The 14,602-nt window shown below is 46.8% G+C and overlaps 1 long non-coding RNA gene across 1 annotated transcript; it reads right to left on the reverse strand.

Moving 5' to 3' along the window:
- Positions 1–8,936: 8,936 nt before the first annotated feature.
- LOC117843430 (uncharacterized) lies at positions 8,937–10,385 on the reverse strand. The gene is made up of 2 exons (XR_004637734.2): positions 9,923–10,385; positions 8,937–9,162 (listed from the first exon to the last, which is right to left on the reverse strand). It is a non-coding gene; the product is annotated as an uncharacterized lncRNA (long non-coding RNA).
- Between the last annotated feature and the right edge of the window lie 4,217 nt (positions 10,386–14,602).

The raw sequence follows: 14,602 nt of genomic DNA on the forward strand, positions 1-14,602 counted from the left end.
AAGATAGACGCCATGATAGGCAGGGGGGCAAGCTATGATTTTTCTCTGCCGATAGAAACCGCCGCTACTAACAATCAAGCGGAGTACCGAGCTGTATTGAAGGGCCTACAACTATTAAGGGAAGTCAAGGCCGATTCCGTCGAAATCTTCGGAGACTCCATGCTTATTGTGGATCAACTGACCGGAAGGTCCGAATGCAAAGACGACGTATTAAGAATTTATTACGAAGATTGCTTACAGCTCTTAAAAGAATTTAGATCGGCAGTAATCGAGCACATCCCAAGGGACCGCAACGAAGATGCCAACAAACTCGCCTAGCACGCATCTGGATATTGGCCAATTCTAGGCGCTATGGTTCTAGAACTCACGGTCGATGACTGGCGTAAAGAAATTGCCAACTACCTGAAGGATCCGTCTAAAAAGGTGGAACGACGAGTACGTTTTCATGCTACTAAATACGTACTGCTCGAAGACGACCTGTTCTACCGAACGATCGATGGAGTTCTTCTCAAATGCCTTGGGACAGAGGAGGCCAAGACTCTAATGGGAGAAATCCATGAAGGGGTATGTGGAGCACACCAATCGGCCCATAAGATGAAATGGATGATCAGGAATAATGGGTACTACTGGCCAACGATCCTCGAAGACTGTTTCAAATATTATAAGGGTTGTCAGGATTGTCAAAAGTTCGGAAATGTCCAACGTGCACCCGCATTGGCCATGAATCCTATCATTAAGCCATGGCCGTTCAGGGGATGGGGAATAGACCTTATCGGCCAAATTTACCCACCATCAAGCAAAGGGTACAAATTTATTCTGGTGGCTACTGATTACTTTACCAAATGGGTAGAGGCAATTCCGTTAAGAGCCGTGACATCGGCTATCATGGCCGACTTCGTAAGGGATCACATCGTCTACCGATTCGGCATTCCTCAGACTATAACGAACGATCAAGGAACAATGTTCACATCGGGGGAATTCGAGGAATTTACGACCGATATGGGGATCAAATTGTTGAATTCTTCTCCGTATTACGCCCAAGCCAATGGTCAGGCCGAATCCTCCAACAAAGGGATAATCAAGTTAATCAAAAGGAAAATCGAAGAACAGCCAAAGAAGTGGCATCTATGTTTGACTGAAGCCTTATGGGCGTACAGGATGGCTTGTCATGGGGCTACCAAGTTATCTCCCTATCAGTTGGTGTACGGTCACGATGCAGTACTACCATGGGAATCGAGGGCGGGGTCGAGGCGTATTTCGCTCCAGGACCAGTTAACGGCCGATGACTACTCGTCACTTATGAAAAGGGAACTTGATGATTTGGCTGGCCAACGATTGAGAGCTCTGATAAGCATTGAAGAAAACAAAAAGAAAGTAGCCAGGTGGTACGATAAGAAGGTCAAAGTCAAACAATTCTCCCCTGGGGACTTAGTATGGAAGTTAGTATTGCCGATTGGGTCGAAAGATCCTAAATTCAGAAAGTGGTCCCTACATGGGAAGGGCCGTATAAAATCGGCAGATGTGCTCCAGGGAATGCTTACATTTTGGAAACAATAGAGGGAGAAGAATTTACTAGAGCTCTGAACGGAAGGTACTTAAAAAGATACTACCCCAGTATATGGGTCGGAGCATAAGAGATTAACCGTAATACGATCACACACAGCCGATACAAAACGGTTCAAACACATAGTCGTCCAAATCGGCCGATGAATTCATTCGGTATGGGCGATGGGTTACACGGCCGACAAAACACAAGTCGCCCTTAGAACAAAAAATACAAATAACTAATTATTTTTCTTCTTGCGCTCCCTCCCAGTCCGATCCAACTCGTTCATAATATGGAGGTATTCTTCTTCTATTTCTTTCATTGAAGCCTCCGCTTCAACTTGACGAGGGAGAGGATGGCTCCAATCCGTGGCCGGGCGCGAAGTTCCCGCCGCCGCGTCTTCAAGAACGACTCGCGGAGGATGCGGATGGCTCCTGTCGGTTGGAGAGCGCCGGCTACCATTGCTCTCCACAAACTCCAGGACCACACGAGCCTCCGCGGTGACGTGGTCTCGAAGTTCGTCACGGTGAGCCCTGATCAGCTCCATATCCTCTGACGACAATGGGTCCTCAGAGTGTATGAGCTCAATGACGCGTATGAGCTCAGGGCTAAGACGTTGGGGCTGAAACAAAGAAAGGTTAAAAAAGGGCATCCTCTTCCTAAGATCTAAAAGGAGAAAGGGGAGTCGAGGCCAAAGTTTCACCTGGTTGACTGAGGAGGAGGAAGCCGACGAAGACATGACAGAAAGTCGCGCCGACGAGAGGAGTAAGGAAATAAAAACCGAAAGCCAAACTGGTATGTTCGGAAGGAAGTGCCTAGGCCGGTACTTATAAGAAAAAGAGGCATGGAAATTTGGTAAGGATACGTCCCATCGGAAATAAGGAAGGCAATAAATAGAAAGGGCGTCGCGAAGGGCGGTCAAAGCAAATAGTAAATGTTCGTACAAAGCAGTCAGTGTTTTACAGATTACCCAGAAGGGTATCGATAGCCGTGATTGCCCGACGTCGGATCTGATCGGCAGAGTCCAGGACCCGTTGGTCTTCATCCGCCGATCCGGGGACTTCTGAAGCGCTGCGGTGGAGTTTTAGGGCCTCGTGGGCCAAGCGCTGCCTCTCCCGTGTCAAATCAGCAATGACAGAAGGGAGTTCTTGGAGCCTTTTCTCTTCGGCACTGATTGCCTTGGTCACTTGCTCCATCTCCTTAGCAAGCTCCGCCCTCCGACGTTTGAGGCGGTCTATCTCACCGATGATCCCCGGGCGGGAGTCCTCCAGAAAATGGATACGCCGATGCGCCTCTTGAGCTTGACGCTTGAACGCGTCCTCCTCTTCACGAGTCTTGGCCAGCTTGGCGCGATCGGCCATGTGGCGAAGGGCTCTGAAGACCGGGATCCTCATAGACTCGATGAATGCCGCCGGCGCCAAGGCTTCCTCCGCCTCTTCTGGTACTCGTTCGCTGACATCACCGAAGAGCTGCCGAATTGGTGAAGCATCTTCTACTAGTCGGCCGATGTCCCCTTGAAGGAGGGATCGGATACTAGCCAGTTTGGCTCGGACGTCATCAGGAATGGAACTCAAGGCGACTTGGCGGGAAGCGACTTCTTCATCGTCGGAGCGGGCAACCGCAAAAGAGAAGAGGCTGTTGTCGGGGGTGTCTTGTTCCTGGAGACAATAAAAAGGAAAAATGAATCGGCTGGAAGTAAAAGCAAATCGGCTGAGTAAAGCCGGAATATAACTTACCACTTTGAAGCGAATTTCTTCATGTTGCATTTGGGAAGCCGTCACGCCTTGCTCAGGGGCTTGCACCATGGGTTCATCAGAAGAGGAAGACTCCACAACGATCGGCGCGGTGCTTGGACCAGCTCCCTGAGAAAAGACCGGTGGTTAAGGAGCACTTGGTGTGCCGATGACCTGTATTAAAGAATTGAATAAGTATATTATGCAAATATCAGGAGAAATCGGCGGAATAGTGCTATACCTCAACGGACGGGAGCGGGGGCGCGTCGATGGCCGATTGGGCTGCTGCCGATTGTTGTGTATCCATGGGAATGCTCTGTGCAGTCTAAGATAAGAAGGGTTAATATCGGAACAACAATCGGGAGGAATAAAACTTAGGTTTACCTGAACGGCCTCCAATAACAATGATGCGGCCTTGTGCGATGACTTGGGTGTCATCATCTCTGGTGGCCTGAGCGGGTGGCGCGGCCGGAGTCTCTGCCGATACGAGCGTGGAAGGATCCGCTGATTCTATACGGGCTCGGACTCGGCGACTGGTCTTCTTGGTGATCCTTTTCTGAACTTGTTTCGATCGGCCAGCGATCACATCTACGGACAGAGCATCATAGCCGATGAGAGGATAAGTGGTGTATAGATGATGACTCTCTATTAGCCGACCACTCCGGCTGTGTGTTGGAGGCGTACGATTCTCGACTTGAAGAAATGAGTAAAACCATTAGTATTCAATCACATTAAGAGGAGTAAAAATCGGTTAAGGAAAATACCTCGGCATTCGGGTCGATGTTGGCTGGGTCCAGGAGGTTACAGTATGCCGATGCCGAATTGCAGAAGAGGAATTGCTTCCAATCGGCCCACCAGAGTTTGAACGGCTGAACAGCAAAGGGAGCTACTATCCAGTTGTTCAGATCAATGGTGTTGGAGTCCGGAATCCGGTCTCGTATCCGACTATAATCCAGACCGGATGTGAGCTCATCTCTGAACTTGATTCGGCCAGCAAAATACACTTGAATCGGCAGCTGACCCATGCCGAACTGACGAGCTGCAACGGAAGGGTTGTAGAACTCATACGTGGGGGCATCTTTCCCCGAGAAGAAGTTGGCTGGCAAGATTACCGGCTTGATTAACTCGTCATTGAGCTCTTCGTCAAATTGGCCGGTGATTGAATCAAAGCAGGTGGGGAGTTCAAAGATTGGGTCATCCCGCCGATAAGGAAACCAAACGGTTGCTTCTTCACTAAAACCGTTATAGAAGCATCGGAAGTACTCGGCTACCTTTGTAGCAGAATACGTGCAACCTGGGAAGGCCGATGCCGCTTCACCAAAAGACATGCATCGGCGATGTTTGGTAGGATCTTCTGCCGATTCAATGTTGGGGAACATCATACGGTCCACCCTCTGCTGAGTGATTTCGCTCATATAAAGGTTCAGCCATAGGTTGATGAACCACCAGGGCCCGCCTGGGTTTCCGATCGGCTCTCCTTTGGATAATCTGATGCTGATTTGGTGGAGCATGTGGTACGCCGCCCCTAGCAAGTGTTTCCCAAGGGGGACACGGTTTCCTCTGGACAGTGCTTCTGCTAAGGCCTGAGTGTTGGTTGATGGACCGGCGGCTCTTCCACAAAAGAAGTGTTTTTCTAACCACATCATTAAGAAGGTCGTATGCTCCCTATTTTCAACAGACCCGGTTCTTTTATTACTTCTGATAAATCCCTTCCACCCGCCGATTCCCCTTGTGTCCAGCCGATGTGACGTTGCGGCTAAAAGGTGGAAAGGTGTGTCCGGGGAAGAAATGTCAAGGCCGGTCAACAGAACCACATCGGCCAGTGTTGGGGTCATAGGTCCGTGCCCAAATAAGAAAGCATTGAGTGCATCAGACCAAAAATAAGAAGCCGCTATTACTAACGGCTCATTTTTCTCCATCTGTGACAAAGAGAGGTTGATGCACTGGCCGATTTTGAGCTCCTCCCATGAGACGCTCTTCGACGCGGCCACCCGTTGGTACCACTCCCTCCAACCTGGGGTCTCATTCGGCCAGGACCTAAAAGTGCCCAACCACTGATCTAAGTCCATGTCGGACAGTTTGAAGGGTATCCTGTGGGTTTCTAAATTGATAAGCTCTATTGGATCTGGGTTCCCCATAGGTCCGAGACAAATTAGGCCGGGATTTCCCGTGAGATGGATGGTAATGCGATGCCTAACCGCCTAAAAAAGGAAAGGGGGGTGTATAAAGAGGTAAGAAACAGATCTAAGGTAAATGCATTGCCGATAGAAGAAGGATTCGGTAAATTACCTCTAGGATGAAGGTTCGTGTAGTCGACGCTGTCGCCGGTGCAGATGCGGACGATGAGGCCGTGATGGGGATCACCATTGGGATCTCCGATGAAGCTCCTTCTTCTGTGGATGGAGCAACGGCCGTTGCCACTACCGCCGGAGGTACTACTTCCGGGACGTCGCGCGCTGGAGAGCTGCCGGAAGGAGCCGCCATTGGAGGAGAAGGGGAAAAGTAACAGGAGGATGGCGCTAGAAAGCTTCGGCGGCAAGGGAAAGGTGCTAAGGAAAGAAGAGGGCGCGCGCGCTGAGAAAGAGAGACGTGAGATTGAAGATGAAGTGCGGGGTGAACCGCTATTTAAAGGGTGCCTGAAGGAGGGTAAAAATGGAATTTTTACCGCGCCAGCGTTTCGAGTTTTTCGGGAGTAGTGGTTGTCGTGGGCGCCCGTTTCGAAAAGATTGTAATCATCAGCTGGAAGACCGCGAAACGGAAGGATATTTTCATTGCGGCTGTTTCGGAGGGGAGGTTATAAAGAATTTCGAAGTAAAAGACTATGTTTTACTCCGAAACTGGGGGGCATGTGTTGACACCAGATTTCGTCACTAGTAAAATCGGCGCCAAGAAGAGAGGGAATCGGAGAAGCACAGTTGGGAATCGGTCGAATGGTGCTACAGTGCGAGATCGGCCGATGACTTCTGTCTCGCTTCGGATTGAACGTGCCGGGGTCCCAATCGGTTGCCTTTTGCCGATAAGGAATCGGCCGATTTGGAGGTTGGTTTAATTGGGCCTGTATGGGCTTGGAAAGGCGTAAAAGGATAAGGGGGAGATTAGCCCACGAAGCGTGGAGTAACCAACTTAGCACGAATCGTGCTTGTAAATATTCGTTTTCTGTTTGAATTAGGGATAGAATTCTAGTCGGTTAAGAAGTCATCTGTACGGGGCTATAAATAGCTACCTTTGTAAATCTGTAATCATCAACAAAAAATCAATACAACAAGCTACTTTTTCCTCGTACTTACTTTCAAGTAGGCGACTTCGCCAATACTTTTCTCTCTTTCACGAGTTCGTGCGGGTTGGCAGGGCTGCATCAGCTTGATCTCCGGCCGATTCTGTAAGTTCCGCTTATCGAGTAATATCTAAGCTTTAACTTCGGGCGTATCGCTGTTGTTTTGTTTAGATTTATTCACTAGTTATCGATATTTGCTAGAATCATAGGTTTTACCTGTCTTTCTAGTTTTATCACCAGTTATCCAGCTAGGAATCGGTAGTTTCGGCTCTCTTCACATTCTGCTATTAAATTCATCTATTGCCGATTAGATCTATTCCTAGTGTTGTTATCATAGCTTTGTATCGATTACTCTAGTGGTTTTCTGTCTACAAGGCTACAGTGATCGGCTGTTTATAGCCGATTCCTTTATTACGGCAAATCGGCCGATTCGCTGATAAGCTTTCTCGAGATCGGAAACTTAGCCGATCGTGATTTCTGGACCTGACACGTATTCTTCCTTGCCAATCAACAGGTCAGATTGGCTGGCACGCCGCGCGAACCGCACCAGGGCAATCACCCGAACAGGAGTTAAGCAGATTCTCCCGGGTCGTGTGTCGGACGCTGGAATTCGGTTGATCGATTTCTAGCGCCAACAATTATAAACCAGAGTTCTTACATAAAACACAGCGGAAGACAAGTACGGTAAAGTTCTTAATGGACCTGCATGATAACATGAGTAGCTCGACAACATGTCATCCAAACACGAGACCATCTCATGGCGAGACCGGGACCCACTCAACCGACCACTCTTCTGGCAAAGGACGACCATCCCAAGGTAAACTAGCACTCATCACAAGAAAGGTTTCTTCGCTAACACCTAAAAGTAATTCAACAAGTAAGTTTGAGTATACTAATACTCCGTGAGACTTACCCGACTATGGTATACACTTAGCTGACTCCTAGTGAAACGGACCCGAATTCCTATTTCTGAGAATTCAAGCCTACGCACCTCGGTGATAGTCCCAGGAAGGACTATCACATGCGAATCCAGTACAAATCCATACAAACTCAGAAACAGAGAGGGAAATAGAGTACAACAGAGTATAATTAACATAAATATCGAGTACATCTCTTTGGCGCATGCTGGTACAAGTTCATTAGGACTGAAACAAGAAAGGTAAAACATCTACGTAGCGGAAACAAAAGCTAAGGCAAACTCCATCTTCACAGGAAACTCGAGCGAAGCATGGTCCCTAGTCTTCCCACCTATCGTTGTCGAAGTCGTAGTCGAGCACTGATTTCTAAAAAGCCACCATCTACCCGAGAAGCGGGTAGCCCATGTCAACTCCCAAAAGCAGCAAGCCAAGAAAACGGGGGGAAATAATACTATATGCATGGATAAACTTATATATGGCTGTAGGGATTTATGCAGCAGCGGTAGCAAATCAAGGAAGCAGCAAAGCAATACCATCTCCAAGGTCAACACCTCACAACAAGAAAGTCGTCACAAATCACCATATCATGTACCCAAGAATCCAGCACCCAAACACTATAGGCGATGTGAGAGCTCCCTCCCCTCACATCTCAACGGCAAACCCTAGCCTAACTCATCTCCCAAAAGAGGGAAGGTAGAAGTACAAGAAAAGTCTAGTCAGAAGTAGCGGTAGACAACAACACTGTCCATAGCTAGTGGACACGGACTATAGCTATAGCTTTAAACACTTTGCAGAGGTTGTACATTTGTACCCGCCCAGATGGAGCCTGGACGGTAGCAAGTCGTCCAAACCCCACCTAACGGCCGGAGCCCTAGTAAGTGGATAGCTCTTGCCCGACTCCTCGAGTCTGGAACTGTCTTCGTCTGCAGGGCACGCCGTTACCTGAGAAGACCTCGAGGTTGTGAGTCCTAACCACGCCGGGCTGCAGTCTTGTCAGAGCAAGCCATTGCCTAGAACTCCTTACACAACCTCCTGCCCACCTGCGGGAAGAGCGCTATCCACTACTAGTCTCGGACCGAACCCCACCCATATGTGAGCTAAACAATATGTACGTAAATAGATGCTAAGTCTGGTGGTAAACTGACTCGGTCCTTAATCAGTTGAGAGCGAGCACTCTCCTCAACAAGAACGTGCCGAAGCACCAACCAACACCTCAAGCAAGGTACCTACCACAGGTACGGAGTACGGAGAGAGTCCAAAAAGATCTCTCCTAGCCTGGCACTCCTCAGTACCTACCCTAGCTCGCTCCCGCCAAGTACACATCAAGGAGTAACACACCCAAAATACACACGAGAGTAGTCAAGGAATCCCATCACCACAACCATGGCATATGCCCATCCACAACTCAAAAGCATGTATATGGATGAAATAATGGTGGACTAGCTAGGGTCTATAGCTTGTCCACAAAAGCAAGGAAACAAGTATAATAATTATCAAGGCTTGGCTAAAACATTGGCTATGCAATCCATCATCAAGCAAGCATCATAAATACAACGCTAGCAACTAAGCATGCATAGGATCTATATGTTTGGGAGTGACATGACACGTTATATTTGTTTGCCGAAGTCCTTGCCATTGAAGTCGAGGTCGAAGGGTCTTCTTGATTGTCGCAGCTCGGGTCTTCAAACGGGTCTACAACAAACAACGCGAAAATAAACAACGAGCAATACATCTAATGCAAAAATATCAAGAAGAACAAGATAGAAGATCCAAATAACTCCAAACTAGCTACAAATAGCACGGGTTCGATTTTACAAACTTATTGCAACTAGTTTCATATTTTTTCTGAGTTAAGATGAATTAGCTACGAATTTTTAAAGTTTAAAGGATTTATTAATCATTTATTTAATTCCAAAAAGGCTGATTTATTAGGGTTTGACACGTGGCAGTTCTTGGGCGGTCGTCATGCTTGCTGACATCAACACTACGTCAGCGTTGACTTGTCAAGGTCAACGATGGGCCCCACTTGGTTAACGGTGGGCCCTCACCTGCCACGTGGCGCCTACGTGGCGGCCACGTGACTAGCGGCGGCGCGCTGAGGCGTGGTATGGGCGCGAACGGCGAGCTGCTGGCAGGCGGTGACCGCGAACGGCGCGGCGAAGGCGAGCGCGCGGGCGACGGGCGCAGTGCGCGTGCTGGCAGTGTGATGCCAAGGCTCGGTGCGGCGCGAGGCGAAGGGCGCGTGCGCGCGGCGCGAGCGAGCAGGCGAGGCCAAGGTGCGGCGCGGCGCAGCGCGTGAACAAGGCGCAAGCGAGCAGCGTGTTGACGCGCGCGGCGAGCAGGACGATGGCAACAACACAGGCAGCGCGGTTCTCTACGGTTGGCCAACGTCTACAACTAAGCTAGGCCTAGGCTATGGGCGGAAAAGGAAAGGGCGGCAGAGCAGGCTCACAAGGCTTTCTTGTCGGAGATGAAGACGACGGCGGTGCGGCGACGAGGTCCGGCGGTGACGGCGGCTTCAGCGGCTCCTCCGGCGGCGACGGCTTCGGGCGGCATCCTCTTCCTCCCGCGAACAGCGCCTTCTTCTCCTTGCTCCTCCTCCTCCCGGCCTCCTCCTTCCTCCTCCTGGACTCCTCCTTCCCTCACACACGGCCCTCCACTCTAACCTTCTGGAACTGGCGGCAAGGGTAGCGGGCAAGGCTCGAAGCTTGGGGATGGCTTGAGGAGCATCCCGGGGCCCCATTTTATAGCACAGCTACGGCAGTGGAGGGGCAAGGATCCGGCCGGCCGTAGATGCTAGGGTTAGGGCTCGGGGTTGGTTTTCTGTTCATCCAACGGTGCCGTACAGGATGATTGGTGGCGCGACGAGGGCAAGGTGGTCTTTGCGCCTAGCGGAAGGCTCCGAAACCTGCCACGGCACCCCCTCCCCGCCGGAAGTGAGCCTGCACGCATGGCGCGCATGACGGCTCCCTGGAGAAGAAGCACAATGCGCTGCTGGCGGGTTGGGCCAGTGCGCAGGCGAGCTGGGCTGGCAGCGTGTGCTGGGCCAAGGAAGGAAAGCGGCCTGCGGCTGGCTCGGCTGTGAAGCGGGGTGAAACTGGTCCGAGAAAACGCGGAGCTGGCTAGGTGGGCGTGAGCGGGCCGGAAACAAAGGGAGACAGCCTGCTGCTAGTCTACTTGCGAAACGAGGCTGTGCTGGGCCGCGAAGTGGGTGTTGGGCTGGAGGCGGCCTGTTGGTGGGCGCGAGAGCAGAGCGGGCCGGGGCAGCTGGTTGGGCCGGCCAGGGGAGGTGAGGTTGGCTTGTTAGCTTTGTTCTTATTTGTTTTTAGCTTTAGGTTTGAATTTCATTTGGATTTGGAGTTGGAGCATGTGATTAGGTTCTAGGTGAATTAGTTCTGTTAGTAGGCTTGGTTAAAGTTAGATAGCAGGTTAGCCGGTCACAAGGTTAGAGCTTAAGGTTAGTCAAATTAGGTTCTTAGTTAAGTTAGCTAAGTTAGATTTAGTTCTAATCCAAAAATACGAACTCACCTTTGAGATCCAGATTAAACCAAATAGAATCCAAATAACTCGTGCAAGCATGTTTTAAATTTCCATGCACAATTTAATTACTAGCTTTTGAATTTAGAGAAAAGAGTCGAGGGTTGGACTTAAGTTTGACCATGTATTTATATGATTCACACACTCAAACAAAAAGTTTTAATTTTTTGCAAAAATTGGCACAATTAATATCACTCAATTTTGAGGGATATTACACCTAGTATACAAAGAGTTTTTATTGAGGTGTTTGTTTTGCTAAAAATCAACTAAGAGTGGATCCTTACTTTCAAATTTTAGCATTCATTATAAAGTTGAACTAACCATTCTAAATGAGCAAGATATCCAAAACTTTTAGTGTAGAAAACAATTGATTAGACAACAACATCACCATCATTCACATTTCATCCTACTTCTTACTATGATGTGACTCAGAGATCAAGGTTCTCTTAACCGAGAGGTAAAGAGAATCGATTCGATTTAATAACCTTGCAAAGGGATGGATTTGGATCGAATACATGTGGAATCGAATTCAGATAGCACTATTTACCACATTTTAATTTGAATTCGGATACGAATACGAATCATATCGGATACAAATACAAATGAATAGTTCAAATTCGGATACTTACTCTAATAACGTCATATCGGTCTCAATTTGCTTTATTGATGGTTTTATAGTAGATCATGCTACAAGTAGGGAGTAAATTATCACGATAGCACACAATAGATAGCTTATTGAAAACAATATATTATTAATAAATATTTCAATAATTAAATATATAAAATGAATATAATTTAAATAAATAATTCCATAAATATATAAATTATTTAATAAGAAAATAAGTACATTTATTCATTAATAAAATAGGATAATACTAGTGATAATGATTAGCCGTATAACTAATCATTATCACTATATGTCACTAGTAATATTAGACTAACATAATTAGTCATTTTTCAAGTAGATAACTTTTTAATAGTTGTAATGGTGTACACAATTAATTACTTTATTAATAATATTAAATTTAATAACATTTATCATTAGTAATTAGTCATAGAAATAAGTTTTAGATGATTTCATGGGTTACTTTATTCTTCGCGGATACGGATAGTATCGGATATTTCACATTTTTTTCAGATATACTGAAAATACTGAAAATCGAATTCAGATATATCCATTTAACATTCATATTAAAATTGAACACGAATACAAATATCCATATTAGCGTTTTAGTGGATACAAGATTTTTCAAATATCCATATCCATTCCTAAAAATCACATGATATATGCATGCCCCGTTGAGCCCCACATGGCAAACGGTTCCCTTAAAGAGAGATGGTATTTCAGCCATCCTGCGACCCTCAAGTACTAGTCCCCACCAAAACTCGTCATGAGTTACAAACTAGCACTTGATTAGGAAACAGGACCGACCTCAATCTACCATCGCGCAATATGGTACTAGATTTTACCAGTTTCAACTAACTCTTACTCCTGGCATGTGAATTAGTACATTTCAAACTTGATCAAAGGGGCCACAACGGATGGGCTTTAATCAACAGAGGCGGAGCGCAACCGACAACAACATCATTTCTATCTCCGCCAGGTCTCCAACGTTTATCATGTGAACCATTTATTTCAGATTTAACCATAACTAGTAAAAGAGACCTATATCTCACGAGTGACACACAATCACTCGACTTCTACCGTTCTTAATTAAGCATGAAATTTCTATTGACCTACACATGCTAGTATTAAACTTGGGAATCCTAGGTATCATGCACCTGTATGGTTTCATTCAACACCTAGGAACTTAGATGCATAAAATTACTTAAGTAAGAATATTGGATAGTTTTGAAATTAGTGACCATGCTTCGGTGCTTGCCTTCCACACTAGCCTTGGGCTCTTCTGAACTTTGCTTCAAGTCTTGCGATTCTTCAACTTGAGAGACTTCAAGCTGCTCACTCTCAGGCTCGGCAATCAATTCATAAAGTCTGTTAGCTAGTGGGTTATCTATATGACAATGCATATGTATGATTTTGTTGAAAGGTGATGACACATGCATAACTTAAGTTTATTAAGTGCATCAACTCAATCATACAGCAAGTTAATTTTGCAGCAACTCAATAATACAACAAGTTAAATCTATTTACTTTACAACAACATTTCATCAAATAACATTGGGCAGTCATTTATTGATTAGATAACATATGAAGCTCTACATAAGGAAACATGACGCAATGATCAAGACTCTGCCAAAAACTTGGATGAAAATGTTATTGATAAGGAGCATGAAATTAATTTATTAGCTCCTAATTTCAGCAGAAAGTATTTTTAATAAATTAAACTAGCTCAGCAAGAATAATTATTCAAGAATCATTCTTTGTTATCTGAACATGAATTATTTACAAAAGTTCACTCATCATATATGCATGTTACTGTAAAATGTTTAGGATAATTGGACTACGACATAATTTATTAAAAATCTAACTTTGCAAAACTGCAGATATGAAGAATAAATCATAACTAAGGCTCTATCAGCATTTTGGGGCTACAACTTTCCCAGAATAGTTCTCACCACCAGAGTACACTACTGTGAAGTTATCAGGATTTTTAGAGAACCGGAGCCATTTATTCCAATTAAAGGAGATTAAACAACATGCATTTTATTGAGACATAGAACCACATATTTCACATGAACAAGTATTTTTACTAGGTATAACTGAGAATCCAAAAACAAAAAAAAATTATTTTGCATTTTAATAATTGTTCTAAGATTTGTTAGGAATTTTCCAAGATTCAACTTTTATCTCAAAAATCGAAGACAACTGACAGCTAGGCCCTTGAACTTCTAAACTTCCTCGCACATAAGTTCCTGACTATTTTCCCAAAACCCTTCCTCCAGCACGCGCACTGGCTCTGCCTAGAACTTGCCCATCCCCTGGCGCATCTGCTCCCCTCTTTTCTCCGCAAATCAATAACCCTAACCTTGCCCGCGGCAAGCCGTGGCGCAACTCCGGCGGTGAGCTCGGCAACGAGTATGGAAACTTGATGGTGGTGGCGGAATGGTGAGGGCTTAGGACCAGGAGCTCACACCTGGGTTTGATTTCTGTAGTTTGTTGGACAAGAGGAGGTCGGGAAGGTGGGGTTCAATGGTGGGGTGGGGTGTGGCGGCTGTTGGCAATGGTGGGCGTGGGGACTTCAATGGCAGGAACTAGGGTGCATGGAGGCGGGCAAGCAATGGTGCAGGAGGGAGCTGGGAAGGTGTAGGAGCTGTGGGTGGCGGCGATTTGGAAATGGTGGAGTAGGGGCGGCGGATTTGGCCACGGACAGGAGGTCTGCTCGCTCAGTTAATCTGTTTGCTCGTTTCAAAGGAAGACGAAGGAAGGGAATGAGAGGGAGAAAGAAGGGAGGTAGCTTCAGGCTGAAGAGAAAGAGGAGAGTTGTAGTGCACGGGTGCTTGGCTCGCGCGGCGTGGCGACGATGCAGATGAACGGTGCCGCGTGTCGGTGACCGCCTGGCGACGGTCGGCCATGACCAACTGAACCAGCGATTTAGTTAACTCACGAACAAGTTCTAACCGATCGACTACGAGC

This window comes from Setaria viridis, chromosome 2 (genome assembly GCF_005286985.2).
Source record: "Setaria viridis chromosome 2, Setaria_viridis_v4.0, whole genome shotgun sequence".
Lineage (NCBI taxonomy): Eukaryota > Viridiplantae > Streptophyta > Magnoliopsida > Poales > Poaceae > Setaria > Setaria viridis.